This window comes from Panthera pardus, unplaced genomic scaffold (genome assembly GCF_024362965.1).
Source record: "Panthera pardus isolate Hobbes unplaced genomic scaffold, ASM2436296v1 HiC_scaffold_15, whole genome shotgun sequence".
Lineage (NCBI taxonomy): Eukaryota > Metazoa > Chordata > Mammalia > Carnivora > Felidae > Panthera > Panthera pardus.
The window spans coordinates 79,988,724-80,009,848 of record NW_026526710.1 but is presented as its reverse complement, the minus strand read 5'-3'; positions in this window follow the sequence as shown (position 1 = coordinate 80,009,848).

Below are 21,125 nucleotides of genomic sequence, written 5' to 3'. Positions count from 1 at the left end.
TTGTATGGAAACCAATTTGACAATAAACTTCATATATTGAAAAAAAAATGCGAACTATCAACTTCCTGCTTTATACCCACGCAGATTTACCCATGTAATTTACACCACTTTCTTTTTACTTGATATCGACATTTTTTCAAAACAGGAATCTCTAAAAATGGAAGACATATTCTTAAAATTTGAATGCTGTGTCACCATTAATTGTTGTTATTGGAGGCTGTCAATTGCACATGCCATAGAAATGGTTGTCAAAATTTAATAACCAGAAGTAAACACGCAGCATCAACTGTGCTACTAGAAAATCATCTGTGATTGAATCAATATTTTTGTCCTCACATCTGACTGTGTAAGCAAGTTTTACAGAGTTCTGTAGTGTTCTTGACAGACATAGCAATAATAAGATAATATTGCAAATCTTGAAGTAAAGAGGGATATGGCTGTTCGACTCAGTTTTCTTAAGTACCAACTCCCTTGTGCCTACCAATGGTGTAAAAATCAGAAAGACAAATTTGTGTAGTATAAACACTGCAGTTAAATATTAATGAAAATATACCAGCATGGGAGATGACTAAAGATGTAAAAATCAACAGCATATTTTAGTTCATTGACATTGTCTGCATTTAGTTCTTATGAGAACAAGTTTAATAGAAATACCGAAATTATAATTGAAGTTATTGAATGGTCATAGATATGGTTTGAGAAATATACTGTATATAAAATGCTTAAATAAGGTGAGAGGAAATGGAAATCTATACATAAAGGACATTTTCAAAGTGAAGAGAGTGTGTGGAATTTAATGGGGAAATAAAAAATTATATAACTTCTGTTTAATATTAAGAAAACAATAAATGTAATGAAAAGATGTTAATAAATATATACTATGATAGAGTAAAATTTAGTAATTCAATATTCTAGATTCCTAAAAGAATCATAGAATATACTTGGGTGTAAATAGTTTCTTTAATTTATATTAGAATTGAAAAGCAATGTAGAATCCAAATGTTCCATTACCCGGCATAATTTTTAGTTAGCTTAATCTGATTACTATGAAGTCGGACACTTACCCTTGAATTCAAGGCCATTTCTCTTACCTCCAGAAATCACTGTGGCTTCAACAACAGGTGAAGTATTTTCCTATGTAAAAATCTAGCAATGAGCTAAGATACTATAAGAAACGATGAAGATAATATGTAGAGCGGTATTTAAAGGATACAAATAAACGGGAATACAGTATAATATGAAACGATAATCTGAATGATAAATTATATTCTTCTATCGAAATATAAATTATAGAGAAATCACATATATAAAGATCTTTAGTTAGATCTTTTTAGTTTTGCTCCCCCCCAAAAAATTAAAAAAAAATGGGGCGCCTTGGTGGCTCAGTTAAGTCTGTTAAGCATCCGACTTCAGCTCAGGTCATGATCTCAAAGTTTGTGGGTTTGAACCCCACGTTGGGCTCTGTCTGTGCTGACAGCTCGGAGCCTGGAGCCTGGTTCGGATTCTGTGTCTCCTCCTCTCTCTGCCCGCACCCTCCCCCACCCATGCTTATGCTCTGTCTCTGTCTCTCAATAATAAATAAACGTTAAAATTTTTTAAACTGCTTCCCATCCCTCAATTCTTTTCAACAAATTATATTTAACTTACATATTTTAAAAAATAGAAGTAATGTCTATATATGTGTGTATATTTCTGTATGTCTAAAAATAGAACATTTCACAATGTCCTGCTCCTCCGCTTGGGCTCTGTCTCTCTCTCAAAAATAAATAAACATTAAAACAAATTCTGATACATGTGGTATGTTACAGATATTGTTGTAGGTGTTGGTCATAAAGCAGCAAGACAAATAATATTCTTGACATCACGAAGCTTACAATCCAGATATAGATATCCTATCTGTATCTATAAACCATATATGTGTATTTATTTATTATTTTATTTATTTATGTATATTTATTTATGTGTATTATTTATTTATGTGTATTTATTTATGTGTATTTATGTGTATTTATTTATTATTTATTTTTCACTGTGAAAACATTGCACGCACAAAAAAGGAAAAGACCATTAGCATGCTGGTATTTGGTTATGTTTAGTATTGTTAGTTCATTTTTATTTATTTATTTATTATTCATTTTTAAAGTGATATAAATTGTCAGAAGACACCAAGCTCATTGCCCGAGTTAGTTTTAAAAACGCACATTGTAAAATGGCTAAAAACATCCTAGGAAAATATTAGGGGCATTCTTATAATGTGTTTGATTTATTTACTGGAAAACGCTATTCAAAGGATATTTCTCCATGGTTTAAGTTGAGCATACTTTACTTGCTATGAAATGTTTTGCAATACCAGTGAACATGGCACAACATGCATGCAGTCAGTAGACATTGTCTTAATTATGATAAATAACTATCTATATCTGGCGATTGAAGGAATTTTTAAAATTTGTTTTCAGAAATGGCATAGCTATTCTTGAAATTTACGTTTTACTTTCTTCTATAGAAACTTCACTACAAGTTGACAAGTCCCTTGCAGATTTTTGTTGATATTTTGATTGGAAATACGTGCATGTAAAGACTACCACAGAGAAACCTGATGTGGTTATTGCAATGTATTATCCGTGAATGCAAGATAACTTCTAACATTTAGGACCCCTTTCATGACCTATAAAAATTTTCATAAACTTCCCAAAAGGAGTTTTGCATACATAGTTGATTTCTTCAAAGGCATCTTAAAAAATGTTTGTTTGTAGATTTTGAATTATTGAATTTTTTCTTATGTTTTAAAATTGGTTTGAACTTGGCCGGAAAACTTGTTTATGTTCTTTTTATATAAATGGACTGTACGTGGTGTTGGGCAGATACTTTGTTCTGTACATAATAGCAAAATTATCTTTGTAATGAGTATTTCCTGTTCCCCTTGCATTCTTACCGTGTAATCTTGCTTTACTGAGGTAGAGCACTGAGTGGCAGATTTACTGGCCGTCCTTGTTGTTCTTTTGCTTCTGAACTTGACGAAAGGTTTGATGCTTTGCTGTGAAGAGCCGTATTTTTATTTTTTGTATATATTTTTAATGCAGACATAATTAACATGGAATGTTATTAGTGTCAGGTGTGTAGTATGGGTTCAACAATTCTATACATTTCTCAGTGCTCATGTGAAGAACAATATTTGATACAGGCTTCAAGTAGAGATTCTAAGTAGGTAAAGGAAGGCTTTATGTTCCTAGCTTTCATCATGAACAGGCTTAATATTTTTAAATTGTTTTAACGTTTTGATGTAAAAACCATGCTGTTTTTCTCAATTGGAGTGGTGACATAAATTAATCCATTTCTGATAGAGAACCCTCCTTGAGTTCTGAGAATAAACACCATATGGTCATGGTGAATGTTTTATAACACTTCCAGATTCCATTTGCCAAGATCATCACTTAGGATTTTTGCACTCATAATCATAGATTAATCTATAATTCTCAAACTATTTTCATCAAGTTCGTTTCAATAATTTGCCATCTCATAAAGTGTTGGGAAATGTGTCCTTTTGAACTACTCTAAAGCATTTTAAAAATCCGTTTCTTAAGGTTTTGCTAAAACTCATCTGTAAAACTCAGCTATAAAACTTGGTTTGTTTCAAGAAGGAATAAGGAGTTTGATGCATGAGTTAACTATTTAATGATAATTACTCTATCCGATTTCTTTTTTATTTTTTAATGGAGTACTGGAAATTACATCCTAGAAAATTTCAAGTATCTACATTTTTAACTTAATGGATTAAAATTTTTCAGAAACTTCACGTTTTTAAATGTCAACTGTAACTGTAATTAGATTCTGTTTTTAAATTTTTGTGGGTATGTTCCCTCTTTTTTCTTGATTGATTTTGGTAACAGTCTTTTGATGAGAAATTTGGGGGATTCTGGTTTATCTTGAATGTCTTTCTCCTTCCCCCAACTTTGCTTTCTAAGGAGTGACTGGTCGTTGTCACTCTCAGGGTCATGCTCCAGGCCCCCTGACCAGCATTTGGATCCAGCAACAGGCAAAGCCCTAGTTGTAACTACTCTGCTATTCTGGCCAGTGGAGTGTTTTACTTGTACATTGAACATGCCTATGTTTCTTAGTGACTTATTAAAATAGGTTCTGCTGCTATGTTCAGAACAGAGAAAGGACAATAGATGCATAATCTTATATCTTGACAAGGATTGCTTACATATTCTTATGTCAGCAATCATTTTACATTTGAATATAAAAATGATTTGTCTTATTAGATTTTAGTATAATGTCTAAAACACTATTTTGTCACATTTGGTTTATATTTTTTATTCAGCCAGGATCATAAAAGGATCAGATATGTAATTAGACCACCAAACACTTCCATTTTCCTAGATAAATGACTGTTCGTAGACAGCAATTTGGAAAGTGTAATTTATTGTGCTGAAACAGTAACCTTACATAGCGGCATCTAAGTGACCTATAAAAGTTAATGCAATTTTAGAGGTGTCTAATGTAGTCCCAAAGAAGAGCTAAGGGAAAGTGGGTCATTCTGTAAGCAAACCTCTACATCCTAAAGAATAGTGGTGATAAAAATGATTTCGAAAGAGGGACAAAGAACCAGAATTACAAAATAATTCAATTTTTCAAATTGCTTCATGCATATAAAACCAAGCAATTGTGCCTGGGAGTTTCATTTTATTTATTTAAAAATGTATAACAATTAAAAAAATTATTTGCGATTGTAATGTGCAGTATTAGAACAGTTCACTTAAAATTTCTGTTAAATGCTTTCAAATACATTGTCTCATTTGATTGCCATTACAAATCTGTGTGAGAGAGAATATAGATGTTTCTAAATTATATATATGTATATATATATATATAGAGAGAGAGAGAGAGAATATAGATGTTTCTACATTAAATATATATATATGTGTGTGTGTGTGTATACACACACACACACACACACACATGCTGAGCTAAAGTGGGCAAGTATGTTTTCCACATTGTATACAAGTCTTCTCATTGAGGCAGTTACTCTATTCTAATGCATACATACACATACAAAGATCTTCATTTCTTTTGTGATAAGACAATGGACAGATGTGAATAGTATAAAGCCTTAAAGGATATTTTTACATATCTTAATGTTAGCTACATGGAGACTTCTTTCTTTCTCTAAATTTGGTCTTTAAAATCTGTATTTTCATTCTGAGTGAAATCCAAAATTTCTTATTTGTAGTGCATTCAAATATGGGCCATTAACTGTACATAAGGATAAAGAAAGAGACCCAATATATAGCTTAAAGAATCCCAATGGTGACAAAGCATCCAAAAAGGAATGTCATTCTTTAACATTCAATTAATTGTAAGAATTTTCAATTATATCTCTTGGTACTATAATTTCAGAAGATGTCACAAAAAGAAAGAAAGTGTACGTATCATTGTTTTCCAAACTCTTTTCAAAAGTAGAGAACTATTGCTATAAGACAATAAGTAAAACAATTCAATAGTAGATTTAAATTATAGTAAATGTAATAGGAAATACATTTTTTAAATAATTATAACTGTCTGAAAATAGAATATAATTCCTTGTGAAATAGTGAGCTCCCTAGTCCTAAACGGATGTAAGTGCAGGTATGTTATCAGAAGGATTATTGCATTAAGGTGACGATTGGATAGGTAATCTTGGTGGTTTCTTCTAGTCCCAATTCTCTAAGATTTTTTTTGAAAATTTTGATGCTCTGTTAAGCCTCCAAGTATTGATTTTAAAGACTTTTCTTCTGAAGTTTAATATATCTCTTCATTAATTTGATGAATATTTATGGTGCCCCTATTATGTACCATGTACCATATAGATGCATTGGGCATACAGTGGTAAATCAAACAAAGACATCTCTGTCCCCATGATGCCTACACCTGGCCTAATATATAGATGTTAAACAAAAGCATGTACTTATATACAAGTAGGAAATCACATCTGGTATGTGTGACTAGAATGAAAAGATCAGGTGGTTGTGAGTTTAAGGGTAAAGTTCTATGTGATTGAAATTGCCCCACCAAGGATGTGACACTTAAGCTGTCACCTAAAACAAGAGAAAGAAGTCAGGGGAAGAATGATGTTTGAAATGCCATGGCCATAAAAAATAGACTGTGTTAAAGTATAGCTATGGGTAGATCTTTGCAGGTTCAGGAAATTAAAAAAAAAAAAAATTAATGCTGCTGAAGCATAAAGGGGGAACAAGGAAGTGCATAGAAAATGATTTCAAGGGATTACATCATCCCAAGTTTTATAGGTCATTGTAAGGAGTTCAAATATTTATTCTAAGTTTAATGAGAAGCTATTGGAAAGTTTCACCTGGAGAGTGACATAATATAAATTGTGTTTCTAGAATCCCATTCTTTAAGTATATACTGGAACTGGAAACGTAAGCCAGGGTAGGAATCCAGGGAAGAGAGAATAATGGTCTAGACCAGAGTAATGGTGGAGTGGTGGAGAGCAGGTTTAAAGTTAAAAGAAGATTTAATTGAATTTTCTGATTTATTAGGGGAGGCGTAGGAGTGATGTCAAGAACTTAATATTTTCTGACCAAGACAAAATAGCTCACATCTGATTGATCCAACTGTGGTAAACAATTACCAAAATGGGGCAAAAATGTATAAGACTGTATAAAAACACACTTAAAAGCAATGCACTATTCTATGAATTTTAAGGGAGGAAAGGCCGTGAAGTGAGACCCACATGAACCCTGGACTTCTCACTAGGGGAATTTTTCAAAATGCCACACAGACCATTAGACTGGACAAAGAGCCCTTGTTTCACTGAATGGAGAAAATGCAAGCCGAATCCTCTAGGGGCTGTGGAAGTGGCTGGGAGTTAGGTGGGAAAATATTGGAGAGTAGAAAAGGATAGAGAAGTGCTCCAAACATCTGCACAGAATATGCTCTCGACCCGGCGGTGCTTCCTAAGCAGAATATGTGCAAGGCAAGATTCTAGAAGGTCAAGCAGAGAACAGATGCAGAGAAGTAAGGCTGAGAGTTTCAGGGGTCACCCAGTACTGGAAAAATGTTGAAGTTCCTTCCCAGGGATACTGTAGAGTCCTTGGTGCACATATTAGGCACAAAGACACCAGAAACATTCAATGAGACACCAGAAACCTATTCTCTACAAGTAAAAGCATGCCTTAGTAGTAAAAGCTCTGCTCAAACATGGGAGTAAATTAAAATACATCTATGCTAAAATGGATTAAAACCAAGCATTGACAGAGCATTATAAAATTGGAGGGATATATGAAATGCATTTAAATTTGAGTAAGTCATAATTTAAATAATTCTTCATTTAAATATTTGTAAGCAAGATACTGTAAGATGCTGTTGACATGCAAAATTTCTTTTCCATGAATTTTTTTTTTCAAAAATGAGACATTCCAGAAAGTCACTAATAATAATAAAACATTTGGGACAGATTTATGACTGATAATATTTCTCAGTACAGGGGCGCCTGGGTGGCTCATTCGGTTAAGCGTCCGACTTCAGCTCAGGTCATGATCTCGCGGTTCGTGAGTTCGAGCTCCGCATCGGGCTCTGTGCTGACGGCTCAGAGCCTGGAGCCTGTTTCGGATTCTGTGTCTCCCTCTCTCTCTGCCCCTCCCCCGTTCATGCTCTTTCTCTCTCTGTCTCAAAAATAAATAAACGTTAAAAAAATATTTCTCAGTACAAATATAAGCAATTACGGAATTCACTTACATGCTCACGTTTTAGAGGGAGGGCACAAGAGACAAAGCTTTGAAGAGAACAGTGGTGGGTAACATGTGGCTTGGGTGACAGATGACCACAGTAAGTAGTCCAGATGGACATGAAGGATAATTAGGAACATAAAATATGAAAAGGTAATCAGAAAATTTCTTGAACATGAATGATCAAATTGTCATATTGTGGGCGTTCCTCTCTCCCCTCTTCAATCCTTAAATAAGCAAAGGTCATAGGTCTATGAAGTCGAGAATACTTTAACAGGCAAAATATATTTTCACTCTGTATCTTGGCAATACCCATTTAGTTTTGTGAAAACACATTGTCAACAAGAAAAAGGGGAAAACCTATAATAACATGACATCCAAAGACATATTCCAATTATTCGCATTAATTATTGATCCACAGAATACTATTACACATAAATAAAACATAAAAAGAAGCGCAGACAATATCTTTCATAAACTCACCAAACAGATCATTTAAAAAAATTATCGTGAAGATTATTAAAGTGAACATATGTGAACACATTGGTTCGCTGGCTGAACACATAGTCAACAAGAGTGGTGGCTATTCCTTCCTTTACCGTATTTCCCCAGAGATTCTCTCATGTTAATAAGCCCTTTGTCAAGTTTCATCTTGATGCTGTTTTTAATTTATTAAAGGCTTTGTCACATAAGAAGAAGTCTTTATGTTAATTATCAAGTGCCAGAGACTATGCCTGTTCTTATGTATTATTTCCAATCTCCGTAACAACCACAAAATCAGTAGCATTACATATTTTGAAAAGAATTTGTCCAAGATCAAATAACAATAACTGCTAGAATTAAAATGGAAATTTACAATGAAATCTCTCACTAAATCCTGCCACATATAAGAGAAAGTAAAATAAAACAATTCTGAAGGGGCATAGCTATACACACACACACACACACACACACACACACACACACACATATAATTTTTAACATTTAAAAATATGTTCTACTACTACTTTGACTGCCTTGAAGTATTATGTCAATAAACCATCTAGTTAACTTAGTTTATCTAGAATAGACATTGAATATGTTTTGCTTTTCTCCTCTTAAAATTATTGAAATAGCTTTATATGGAATAGACTTTGTATTAAAGTAAATCTTGCCTTTTCTCAAATGTTTACTACCACCTGTAAAAGGAAAGGAAACGGAAAGAATTTAAATATCTGTGACTCCAAGGTTACTCCTGCACTTTCTAGTATGGTAGCCCTTAGCCACATATGGCTATTGAGCCACAGTGGTGAGGCTGGTACAAATACAGATGTGCTGCTCAAAGTATAAAATACATTTTAAACATCGTAAATACCTCTTGTTGAAGTTGGGGTATAATCAACATGTAACTTACTAGTTTCAGGTGTACAACATCATGATTCAGTATTTGTACCTATTGAGAAATGATTAACACAGTAAGTCTAGTTAACATCTGTCACCATGTTACAAATTTTTTCTTGTGATACCTTAAGATCTGCTGTCAACAAAATTGCAACACAGTAAACTATAGTCACCATGCTGAACATTATATCCCCATGAGTTATTTATTCTATAACTGAAGTTTGTATCTTTTGACCTTCTTCACCCAGTTTGTAGACCTCCCATCCCCTGCCTGTGGTAATCGCAAGTATGTTCTCTCTATGTGCTCTGTTTGTTTAGAGACCACATAGAAGTGACATAACAGTCCCCTTTTCTCTACATCCTCACCAAAACTTGTTCCTTCTTGTCTTTTTTAAGTAATAATATTCATTCTAATTGATGTGAGGTTGGTATCTCATTGTGGTTTTGACTTGCATTTCTCTGATGATTTAGTTATGTTGATCATCTTTTCAGTACCTGTTGAGCATATGTATATCTGCTTTAGAAACAGGTATATTCAGATCTTCTTATTTTTAATCAGATTTTAAATAGACACAGAATTAATTTATTGTTAACATGGAAGAAAGAATCCTACCCATTTACCAGAGAAAAATTAGACCTACCATAAAGAAAACAATATGTATACACAAGGAGCGTGATCTCTAGGTTCCATCTTGGATTCAGAAGACATGGGAAAAAGTTTTGTTTTGTTTTGTTTTTTAATTTTGGGGCACCTGGGTGGCTCAGTTGATTCAGTCTTTGACTCTTGATTTCAGCTCAGGTTATGATCTCACAGTTCATGAGATTGTGCCCTATGTCGGGCTCTGTGCTGACAGCGTGGACCCTGCTTAGGATTCTCCCTTTCCCTGTCTCTGCCCCTCCACTGCTCATGCTGTCTCCAAAATAAATAAATAAACTTAAAAATTTTTAATTGAATTATGATTAACATAAAGTTCTTCATTAGTTTCCGGTGTACAAGACAATGATTCAACAATTCTGTATGTTCCCTGGTGCTCATCACATGAGTATATTCTCAAATGCCTTTATCTATTTCACCCATCTTCCCACCCACCTCCCCTCTGGCAACCACCAGTTTGTCCTCTGTGTTTGAGAAAGACAGATATCACATGATTTCACTGATATGTGGAATTTGAGAAACTTAACAGATGATCACAGGGAAGGGAAGGAACAATAAGATAAAAACATAGAGGGAAGCAAACCATAAGAGACTCTTAAATACATAGAACAAACTGAGGCTTGATGGGGGTGGAGAAATGAGTGATGGGCATTAAGGAGGGCACTTGTTGGGATGAGCGCTCAGTATTATATGTAAGTGATGAATCACTGGGTTCTACTCCTGAAGCCAGACACACTGTATATTATCAAACTTGAGGAAAAAAGAGAGAGGGAAAGAGTCTGTTGTTGTTGTTGTATTTTTTCCTTTGTTCATTTGTTTTGTTTCTTTTTTATTGTTTAATTCTTTTATTTTTCCCTCAAGTTTTATTTAAATTACAGTTAGTTAACATACAGTGCAATATGAGTTTCAGGTATAGAATTTAGTGATTCATCACTTATGTAAAATATCCAATGCCCATCACAAGTGTCCCCCCTTAATGCCCATCAGTTATTTAACTCACCTTCCCACTCACCTCCCCTCCAGAACCTTCAGTTTGTTTTCCACCACCTATGTTCACCTGTTTTGTTTCTTAAGTTCCACATATGAGTGAAATCATATGGTATTTGTCTTTCTTTGATTAACGTATTTCACTTAGCACTGTACCCTCTAGGTGCATCCATGTTGTTGCAAATGGCAAGATTTCATTCTTTTTATGGCTAATATTCCGTTACACACACACACACACACACACACACACACACACACACCACCTCTTCTTCCATTCATCTATGTTTGGACACATGGGTTGCTTCCATATCTCGGCTATTGTAAATAACAATAGGGTAAATACAATAAACATAGGGTGCATATATCTTTCTTAATTAATGTTTTCATTTCTGTTGGGTAATTACCCAGTAGTGGAATTAATTAATAAATCATGTGGTAATTCTATTTTTAACTTTTTGAGGACCCTTCATCTTTTTTTTTTCCAAAATAGCTACACCAGTTTGAATTCCTACCAATAGTTAATGAGGGTTTCTTTCTTGCCACATCGCTGTCAACCCTTATTACTTATTTTCTTTTTAATTCTAGCCATTCTGACAGGTGTGAGGTGATATCTCATTATGGTTTGGGTTTGCATTTCCTTGATAATTAGTGATCTTGAGCATCTTTTCATGTGTCTGTTGGCCCTCTGTATTTCATCTCTAGAAAAATATCTGTTCAGGTCCTTCGCCCTTTAATTGGTTTTTTCTTTTTTTGGTATTTTTGGTGTCGAGTTGTATAAGTTCTTTACATATTTTGGATATTAACCCCTTATCAGATATATAATTTTTAAATATCTTCTCCCATTCATTAGGTTATGTTGTCATTTCATTGGTTTCCTTCACAGTGCAAAAGCTGTTTTATTTTCATGTAGTCCCAAGAGTTTATTTTTGCCTTTGTTTCTCTTGCTTGGGGAGAAATATCTAGAAAAATGTTTCCATGGCCAATGTCAGAAAAATTACTGCCTGTGCTCTCTTCTAGGATGTTTATGGTTTCGGGTCTCACATTTAGGGCTTTAATCCATTCGAGTTTATTTTTGTGTATGCTATAAGAAAGTGGTCCAGTTTCATTGTTCTGCAGGTAGCTGTCCAGTTTTTGTTTTGTTTTACTTTTGAGTTGTATGAGGAGTTTTTTTTTTTATTATTATCTATTTTAGATGTTGACCTCTTATCGGATACATGATTTGCAAATAGTTTCTCCCATTATGTTGGTTGACTTTTCATTTTGTTGATGGTTTCCTTTGCTGTGCAGGAGTTTTTAGTTTGATGTATTTCCGCTTATTTATTTTTGCTTTTGCTGCCCTTGCTTTTGGTGTCATACACAAAACAATCATTGCAAAGAACAAAATCAAGGAGCTTATTCCCTATGTTTTATCCTAGGAGTTTTATGGCTTCAGGTTTTATATTCAAGCGTGTAATCCATTTGAGTTGATTTTTGTATATGGTGTAAGATAGTGGTCCAGTTTCATTTTTTGCATGTGGCTCTCCAGTTTTCCCAACACCATTTATTGAAGAGTTTGTATAGTCTTGCCCCCTTTGTCATAAATTAACTGACCATTTACGTGTGGATTTATGTCTGAGCTCTCCATTCTGTTCCATTGATCTATGTGTGTTATTATGTCCATACCATACCATTTTGAATACCATTGGTCTATAATATGATTTGAAATCGTCAGCATGATGTCTTCAGCTCTGTTCTTTTTTCTCGATATGGCTTTTGTTATTTGAGGTCTTTTGTTCCACACAAATTTTAGAATTTTTCTTCCTATTTCTGGAAAAATGCCATTGAAATTTTGGTAGGGATTGCATTGAATTTGCATATTGCATTGGGTAGTATGGCCATCTTAAAAATCTTAGGTCTTCCAATCTCTGAGTGCACAGAACATCTTTCCATTTATTTATCTCATTTTTTATATTTATCGCCTGCTGATAATGGTGATATATTGGATACATTAGGCTAAACAAGATATATTACAGCTAATTTCATCAACTTCTTTTTTTCTTTTTTAAATGTGGCTCATGTCTGGCTCACATTTATTTCTGTTGCACACGGATGTTTGAAACTTTAATTTTTCAATGCTAGAAGCCGAGTAGAAGAGAAAATGGATATTTTCCTGATCAGCTCCATTTCTGAGAACTTGAAATATTCTTTAGTAATGCAAATCTGCTGATCTAATCCACTGTGGAAACCACAGGAAAAGTCCTAGAAACAAAAGATTATTCTGCACATTGAACAATTTTCTGTATTTGTTTTTAAGGTAATTTATTATGCTGTTTTATTAACAACTATTCTGTGTTGGCAATGCACTGTATTAAATTCCAATTCCATAGGAATTGACCTACGGCAATGATAGCACAATTCTAGACCATTAGCTACTGAAGAAACATGTTAGCGGTTGGCCGTCTTTGCATAACATGTACACATTTATGACCAGAAAAGATTCAAAGTACAGAACTTGGGATATTATGAAATAGCGGAGAAATTTTGGTACAAAGCACACCACGATCAGAGCCAAGTAGGAAACCTTTAACACATAGGGTCTGAAGTCAACTATGGATGTATGACATATGTCCTGAAGCAGTTCCTATTCTTTTTCTTCCTTGCCAAGAGCTCCTGTTAGAACAGGAGGAGAGAATTACTTTGGCAGAAAAGGACAGAGAGCAAAGGTGGAAAGTGGAAATCATTCATTTGGCAAAATCAGAGCTGCCAAATAAAGTGAGGCACAGTCTTCTGGAATGAAGGGTGAGGAATTGCAAGTGGAAGAGAGAGCAGACACAGTCCGTTAGGGATTTCTGTGGGACAGAACTAGAGAGAAGAAAACCCAAAACTCAGATCAGGCTTGAGCTGGGCACTCAGGCCCTGCCACTTCCTGACACTCTGTCTCTCTCCATCCCGAAAATATCACAGTATATATTTTTTTCCAGTGCTACTGAAACGTTTTAAGATTTTGCAAGGTTTAATAGGTATTTTAATAGGAAGGTGTCAGAGCATTTCAAATATGACTAACATAGTGCTGCAAAATTGCTACAGATCCCATTGCTTGGAAATCAACAGCTGGAACAAATTTTATTCTTATCCCCAGCCCCTGGGAGTCACTGTCGAAATTGTCAAGGTAACTGTCATTTTTATTTGAGGTAGTCGTGTGTCCTGTATTCCATTTGGATCACATATTATGAAGGCTACAGAATTTTGAGAAAATGAACTCGTAATAACGTAGGTAACTCAACCTGAATAAATATCTCTCCATGTAAGAAAAATAGACAAAACAAAAATAAACAGCAAGGACATTTAATGAAAGAAAAATATTATATCAGAAAGGAAAGGAAATAGTATTATTAGAAGTCAGAAAAAATAAGCATTTAAAAAAACCTAAATTTTGAAATTGTGTGTGGGGGGGAGTGTGTGTGTGTGTGTGTGTGAGAGAGAGAGAGAGAGAGAGAGAGCAAGCAAGCAAGCAAGCGAGTGTGTGTGTGTGTTTCTGTTAGATGTCTCCTACAAGACGCAATGTAAAATGGCCTTGATGATGAAGGCTGGAGGAGACATTATAAGGAAAGGTTGTGTGTAGTTAATGGCTAAAATGGAAACAGAGACACTGCAAAGAAAATCTGTAAAACAGATTTTAAAATTGTTTTGAATGCAGTGTACTGGCAGCCACGAAAATTGAACAGACTTGAAAAGCTTTCCCAGAACTCAGGGGAAAAGAAATGCACGAGTTTAAAATGCTGGGTGAGAATATCACTAACACAGCAAGCCAAAGAGAGCAGGCAGCCGGATCCTGGCCTTGCTGGAGGAGTAACTGATGATCGAGAGGTAGAAAGAAAACCCAGAACAAGTTAGGACACAGAAGAAAAACTATCGCGGTAAGAGCTTCCTCAGCTGAGATGGAAAATCTTGAATGCACGGATTTGAACGGGCTCTTCACAATTCCATTACATTTATTAACTCGTGTTTACATCAGGATATATTCTGTTTGCATTTTAATTAGTTGCCAGGCTAATTTTAGTACTTGGGCAGAAAAAAAAAATAGTATACTTTCAAGGGGCAAACATTAAACCGAGGACTGACATCTCTCCTGTAACACCAACAAGATACATAGAATTGTGTTCATTAATGGCAACGTTCTGTGAATTTAGAATTTTGTGCAGTTCGAGTTGTTTTTCATGTGTGAAAGCAACACTACCTGCCTGTCATTCTTGGAGAAAATATGACATATGTACACCAGCTTATGAGGAACGAAAACAGAGAGGTTAGTAACAGCAAGAATTAGATCAAAATGTCAAGAAAGCTTTACAGTGAAGAGCTCAAATAAAAATACATCTGTTTTTATTTTAAAAATTAAAAAACCAAAATCATTGAAACATCTATATATGGACAAAAAGTAAAAATAGTCTAATCCCCACTAAAGATGATAATAAACATAATTTGGGAGTATAAACCTTATGAGAATTTTAAATGTATTTGAGCTTATAACTTTACATGGGAAGAAAGGATTTAGAAAGTACTCCAGGAACTGGACCATACACACAAAATGACTTGACTTGAAAAGTGACATAAATTTGAGGATTCATGAAAACTGTGACGTACGGTAACAATCTGTGAATCACACAAATGATTACATAGATTTAAATCTGAAGCATAACAGTTACAACCTGAGAGGGTAGAAGAAAATTTTCATAACTCTATGAATTTATATCTACAGTTTGTATATTTTTACTCATGTGATTTCTAGAAAGGGGCAGGAAGAACACAAGCAAATATTAAGATAAAGAAGTCTTCATGGAGGGGGAATATTTAAAATGTAATTTTATTTTAACCTTAATTACAGAGCTATAATTAAGAGATTCAAGATTTTATTTTATTTATTTTTTTAATTTTTTTAATGTTTATTTATTTTTGAGACAGAGAGAGACAGAGCATGAGCATGGGAGGAGTAGAGAGAGAAGGAGATACAGAATCTGAAACAGGCTCCAGGCTCCGAGCTGTCAGCACAGAGCCCGATGTGGGGCTCGAACTCACGGACTGCGAGATCATGACCTGAGCCCAAGTTGGCCGCTTAACCGACTGAGCCACCCAGGGACCCCCAGATTCGAGATTTTAAAAATAACTTAAATGATTCTTAGTAGAAACAAAATCAAGACCTATAACTCTCCAACCAAGGGCACAGGACACAACATAAAAGCAGTGGTGAACAGCCTAATCCCTACAGGAAAACAGAATGCATAGAGAACATCAAGCATGCAAAAGCAATAAAGAAAAGAAAGCATACTAATTTTTTATTTATGACATTGTTGTTAATATTTTAAACCCTTTTATAAAAGATACAACTCTCAGATTAAGTTAAGGCGATACCCATTTATATTCTGTGTAAAAGAGGCACAAGGCTGAATCTGGAAACATGGACGATGCCAGTTTGAGCCAGACCCCATGCTGCTGCCCCTCCTTGCCACGAATCCAGCCTCCTCTTCCTCCAGACCTCCCCTCCCCTCTCCCTAGTAACACAACTTTGTGGGCACAGCCCTGCAGCTCCTAGAGGTCATGTTTTCATCTCTACCAGAATCTTAGGAGTGCAAACCAGCATGGGCTCCTGTGGTCAATGAACCTGGCAGTCCAGTGGGAATAAAAATGCAGACTTGCCTCCCTGGGGGGGTGGGGGTGGGGGTGGGGCTTCAGGTTCCCTGTAGTTCAGCCATCTTTGACTCCTTAATGGGAGCTGGTTGTGTCTCACTGTGGCTTTCACTCCTAAGGGGCCCTTCTAACCCTGAGGGTTCTGGTGAATGTAAGGGGAATGGTGTTTGTCATTTGTCTATGTCCAAGGCCTCATGGTTGGGAGAGAGATACAACTGGAGTGTATGTGGTTGAGAATAGGTTATTATTATTTTAATTAGTAGAAAGAATAATGCTATGGAAATGGAATCAGAGTATGAAGATCACATTTTGTTAACTAAAAAAAAAAGTGACAATATAATTCTAAATCTGATGGGAACTCCTCCTCAAAATATGAGCTGACACATCAACCCAAGCCAAGGCTACTGCCAACGTCAACTAGGGCACAAAATGACCAAATCGCAAAAGCCGTATTTTTAAAGGCATCTGAAATGTGTAGGTGCAGCAGAGATGGAGGGACTAAAATTTCAGAGAGGAGAAAGCAGTTCAGATCTGGGCTGACAACCGCCGGTCACTCCTTGTTTTCTCTCTCCTTGGAGAATCAGCCGGTTCTGGGGGAGGTTCTGCTCAGACTGAGAGCCACTCCTGGGTGGGGAGGAAGCAGTGCTCTTAGGGACCATAAACAGCTACAAGAACAAGTTCAAGACCTGAGGGCCAGCTTTCCAATACCTTCCTGAATTCTCAGGCTGTTTGGTAGGCTAAAGAGTTAAGCTGAAACTTCTGAAAACAAGAGAGTCTCCCACATTCCCACCAGAGACAAAGCCCTAGAAATAGAGCAAGCAAGAGATGACAGATGACAGCCTCGGAGGAAGCGGGGATTCACCCAGACACCCCTACCCATCCTGGGTCGAGCCAGAAACAGGAGAATACTAAAGGTTGAAACCAAGAAACAAAATGATGGTTCAGAAGAAAAAAAAGAACGGAGAATAAAATAAATATTTAGCTATTATCGTCACAGAGGTCAAAAAGAACATTATATCCATAAAACACAAAGACACTTAAAACAATAAAAAAAAACAGAATAGGAAATTGCTGAAGTCCAAAATAGCATTGGGATGTCTGGGTGGCTCGAACAGTTAAGCGTCCGGCTTCGGCTCAGGTCACGATCTTGCAGTTTGTGAGTTCACGTCCCTCATCAGGTTCTGTGCTGACAGCTTAGAGCCTGGAGCCTCCTTTAGATTCTGTGTCTCCCTCTCTGCCCCTCCCCCATTCATGCTCTGTCTCTCTCTGCCTCTCAAAAATAAATAAATGGTAAAAAAAAAAAATAGCATAAAATTTCTATCTCGCATAATGTCATTTTTATTAAATGACCAGCGATATAATAAATGGGTAGGTAAGCGCAAGAGATAAAAACAAGGAATTTGGGAATGTTGGGAAATGGACATTGCACAATGATAGAGTGGTGCCCGAACAGGGATCTCTCCCATTTCGTTTGGTAAATATTGTTTATTTGGAATCAAGTGGTTGAGCAAGAAGGGTAGTCTGAAGGAAAAAAAAAGAGATGGGCACATACAGAAATCTACAAGTGAATAAAAATGAGCAATAATTGAATTAAAAAAAAAAAAAAAAAAAACATGCCAGACAGAACACTTACAGTCAACGCCTAGGCTCTGAGGGAAGCAATCTGAACATTCCCCTAAAAATGTTAACTTCATCTGCCCCTGAATTTGTTATACACTCGGTTGGCATAAGGAGATCAAAGAAGGGTGGAGGTTGGGGTAAGAGTTAAAGCTAGATCTTTATCTACTGGAGTGGGATCTCAAGAGATTATAAAAAGCAATTGTAGGAAAAGCATATGATATAGAAACAGGAAGATAAGCAGGAGAAGTACTAACGTATTTAAAAGCAGTTGCCCCTGGGGAATGAGCCTTTGATTAAAGTGAAATATATTTGAGGGACACGTGGGTGGCTCAGTGGGTTAAGCGTCCAGCTCTTGGCTTCAGCTCAGGTCACTGTCTCGCAGCTCACGGACGGATCCAGCTCTGCGCTGGCAGTGAGGTGCCTGCTCGGGATTCTCTCTCCCTCCCTCTCTCTCTGCCCCTCCCATGCTTGTGTGCCCCATGTGTCTCTTTTAAAGTAAATAAATAAACTTAAAAAATGGAATATATTTGAAAACACTGTAAGATCACATCTAACACTGTATGTTGACTAACTGGAATTAAAATAAAAAATTTAGAAACAAAATTTCATAAAGTCGAAAATGTTATATAGCTTCTGAGATTTGTTTGCTTTAAAAGGCCTGCCTCAAATGGCAACAGCAAAAAAATCTTTTAAAAAAATCTATTTTCTTATAAGACTTTCACGGTTTACTTTTGTTTTTTAATATTATCTTTTTAATCTACTTGCAGTTTGATTCTGTATGGCTTGCCATTGATGGTTTTTAAAACATTTTGTAATCTAACTCTATACTTTCAGAGATTTGTTTTTAATGTTACTAATTTTAATGAACTTAGGGGGATGGGGCTAATAGACTCGTGCACTCTGTTCAAAATCTTAATTCCGTTGTGTTGTAATGAGCAAACGGTACAAAGTTTTCGTGTTTTAGACATCATCTTATAGATGCCTTAAGTATCACACATGCCATTGTTCTCCCCAAATAGAATTCAGTTAAATTAACACATATTGTGCACTTTCTCTTCTTTTTGTAGTTATCACAGAGTTTAAATTTCTGAATTTTGTTCTTTGACAGTTTTTTTTCCCATTCCTGTTAGCCTACAGTGTAACGTTGGTTTCAAGTGCACAATATAGTGATTCAACACTTTCACATGACACCTGGTGCTCCTCACAAGCGAACTCTCAATCCCCATCACCTCTTGCCCCCCGCCCCCACCCACCTCCCCCCTGGGAACCGTAAGTTTGTTCTCTGTAGTTAAGAGTCTGCTTCTTGGTCTCTCTGTTTTATATAAAAGGAATTTCATGCCAGTGGAATCGGTAATCCTTAAATTAGGGGTTTCATTATAGTTCTCAGTGGACTACTACAGAAGTTTCTCACATCGATCAAGTGTCAGGGGAATAGTAAGTCTGACCGAAGTATTATTCCTTCCTCTGTAGACCTCTTCCAGTCTCTGCAACCCGGCGTTTGATGGCCCTGCCACATCACCAGGTCACGGGCACTGACATCCAAGCACGCGGTATACTTAATCCACTCTTCAGGGAATCTTAGGGACAGGAAATGTATACGGTTAATATGAAGCATTCCTGCTTTTTGATTCTGAAATTGCTTTGGTTAAATGCTACTTTACACTTTTTTTAATGCTCCGATGAACTTTTGGAATAAAACCCCCAGGTTACCTCGGCGTTGGTCAAGACATTTGTTAACCTATCTTCTAGTTTCCATATATTTGTAGCTACTGCTCCTGTTGGTGATGTCCCTGGGAGAAAGCACTGGCATATAATTAGAATCACTGAGTTACTGGAATCCTCTGGAATTACTCCTATTCCTACCCTTGATTTTAAATAAGTATTGCTTTAAACAATAAGTGTTGCCTTTCTTAAATTTTCAGAAATTATCTCATTCTCTGTTACTAATGTCTATATAATATCTAGGCTCAGAGTAGGAGGATTGTGATATGTGTGTGTGAGAGTGTTTTGCAACCTCCAATTTGTTTTTCCTTTTCTAAATAATGATTCAGATTCTGGAAACATTAGTCCCACCATAGCACTGCAGGAATCACTATTACATTTCTACTCAGCAGTTCAACTAAAGCAGTCACTTCTTAAATGTTACATTTAAGATGAGAGCATTTAGTCCAAAAAAAATTTCATACCTAGAGAAATTAAGTTAATTAAAGATTTATGTAAAAATCTGCATTTCCATTAAACCATAATATCCTCTGAGCTATATTGTCCCATCACTCATAGGAAATAAAAATATCCCTAAAAGCAAGCTAAAAAAGAACTGATATCTTCTGATTTTACTTAATGGAATGAATAATCTAAGAGTACAGTAACATGTTCATCCACAAAATTACAATTTATAGATCTGAATATTATTTTCTTACTCTTTATCCCAAATTTCAGCTTACTGTTGAAACGAAATATCTTTTTAGTTCGAAGTTCTGATCTTTCTCTTTGTCATCTCTTGCTATGGAGGGTTGTCTGCATCTTTCTCTGAACAAAATTTGACTTGATGATAACAGTCAAAACTGGAGCAAACTAGTTCTGGAGAAACAGAACCTTAATTCCTTCTATTATCCCTTTATGGGGAATATTCTCAAACCTATTCGTCATTGTCCTTCCTGAGATCCTTTTATTTTCATTTTTGGTGACCAAAAATGAAAAGTGTGGCCAATTTTAAATACTAATAAAGTACCTATGAAATGAAATGAATCAATGTAAATGATTAGTGAAATCCTGGCCCATGAAAAGCATTTTATTGATGTATTTCTCATCTGCAATTAATCTATCCTTAACTTAAACCTCTAAAATAATCATAAAACTGGTGGCCTTCTTCAAAATGGCAGAACTTGCATGTGATCAATTATGGGTGCAAGCTCGCAATTAAACAGTTATTATTATCTCCACTCTACAGATGAGAAAACAGACTTGAAAACATCAAGTGATTTGCTCAAATGTGCATGTCTGATGGTTGCTGAGCCCTCCTCTCTAATTCTGGCAGCTCAACAAAGTAGAGGGTCTTTTCAATGCACAAATACGCATATGACACTTAAGCAAATCTT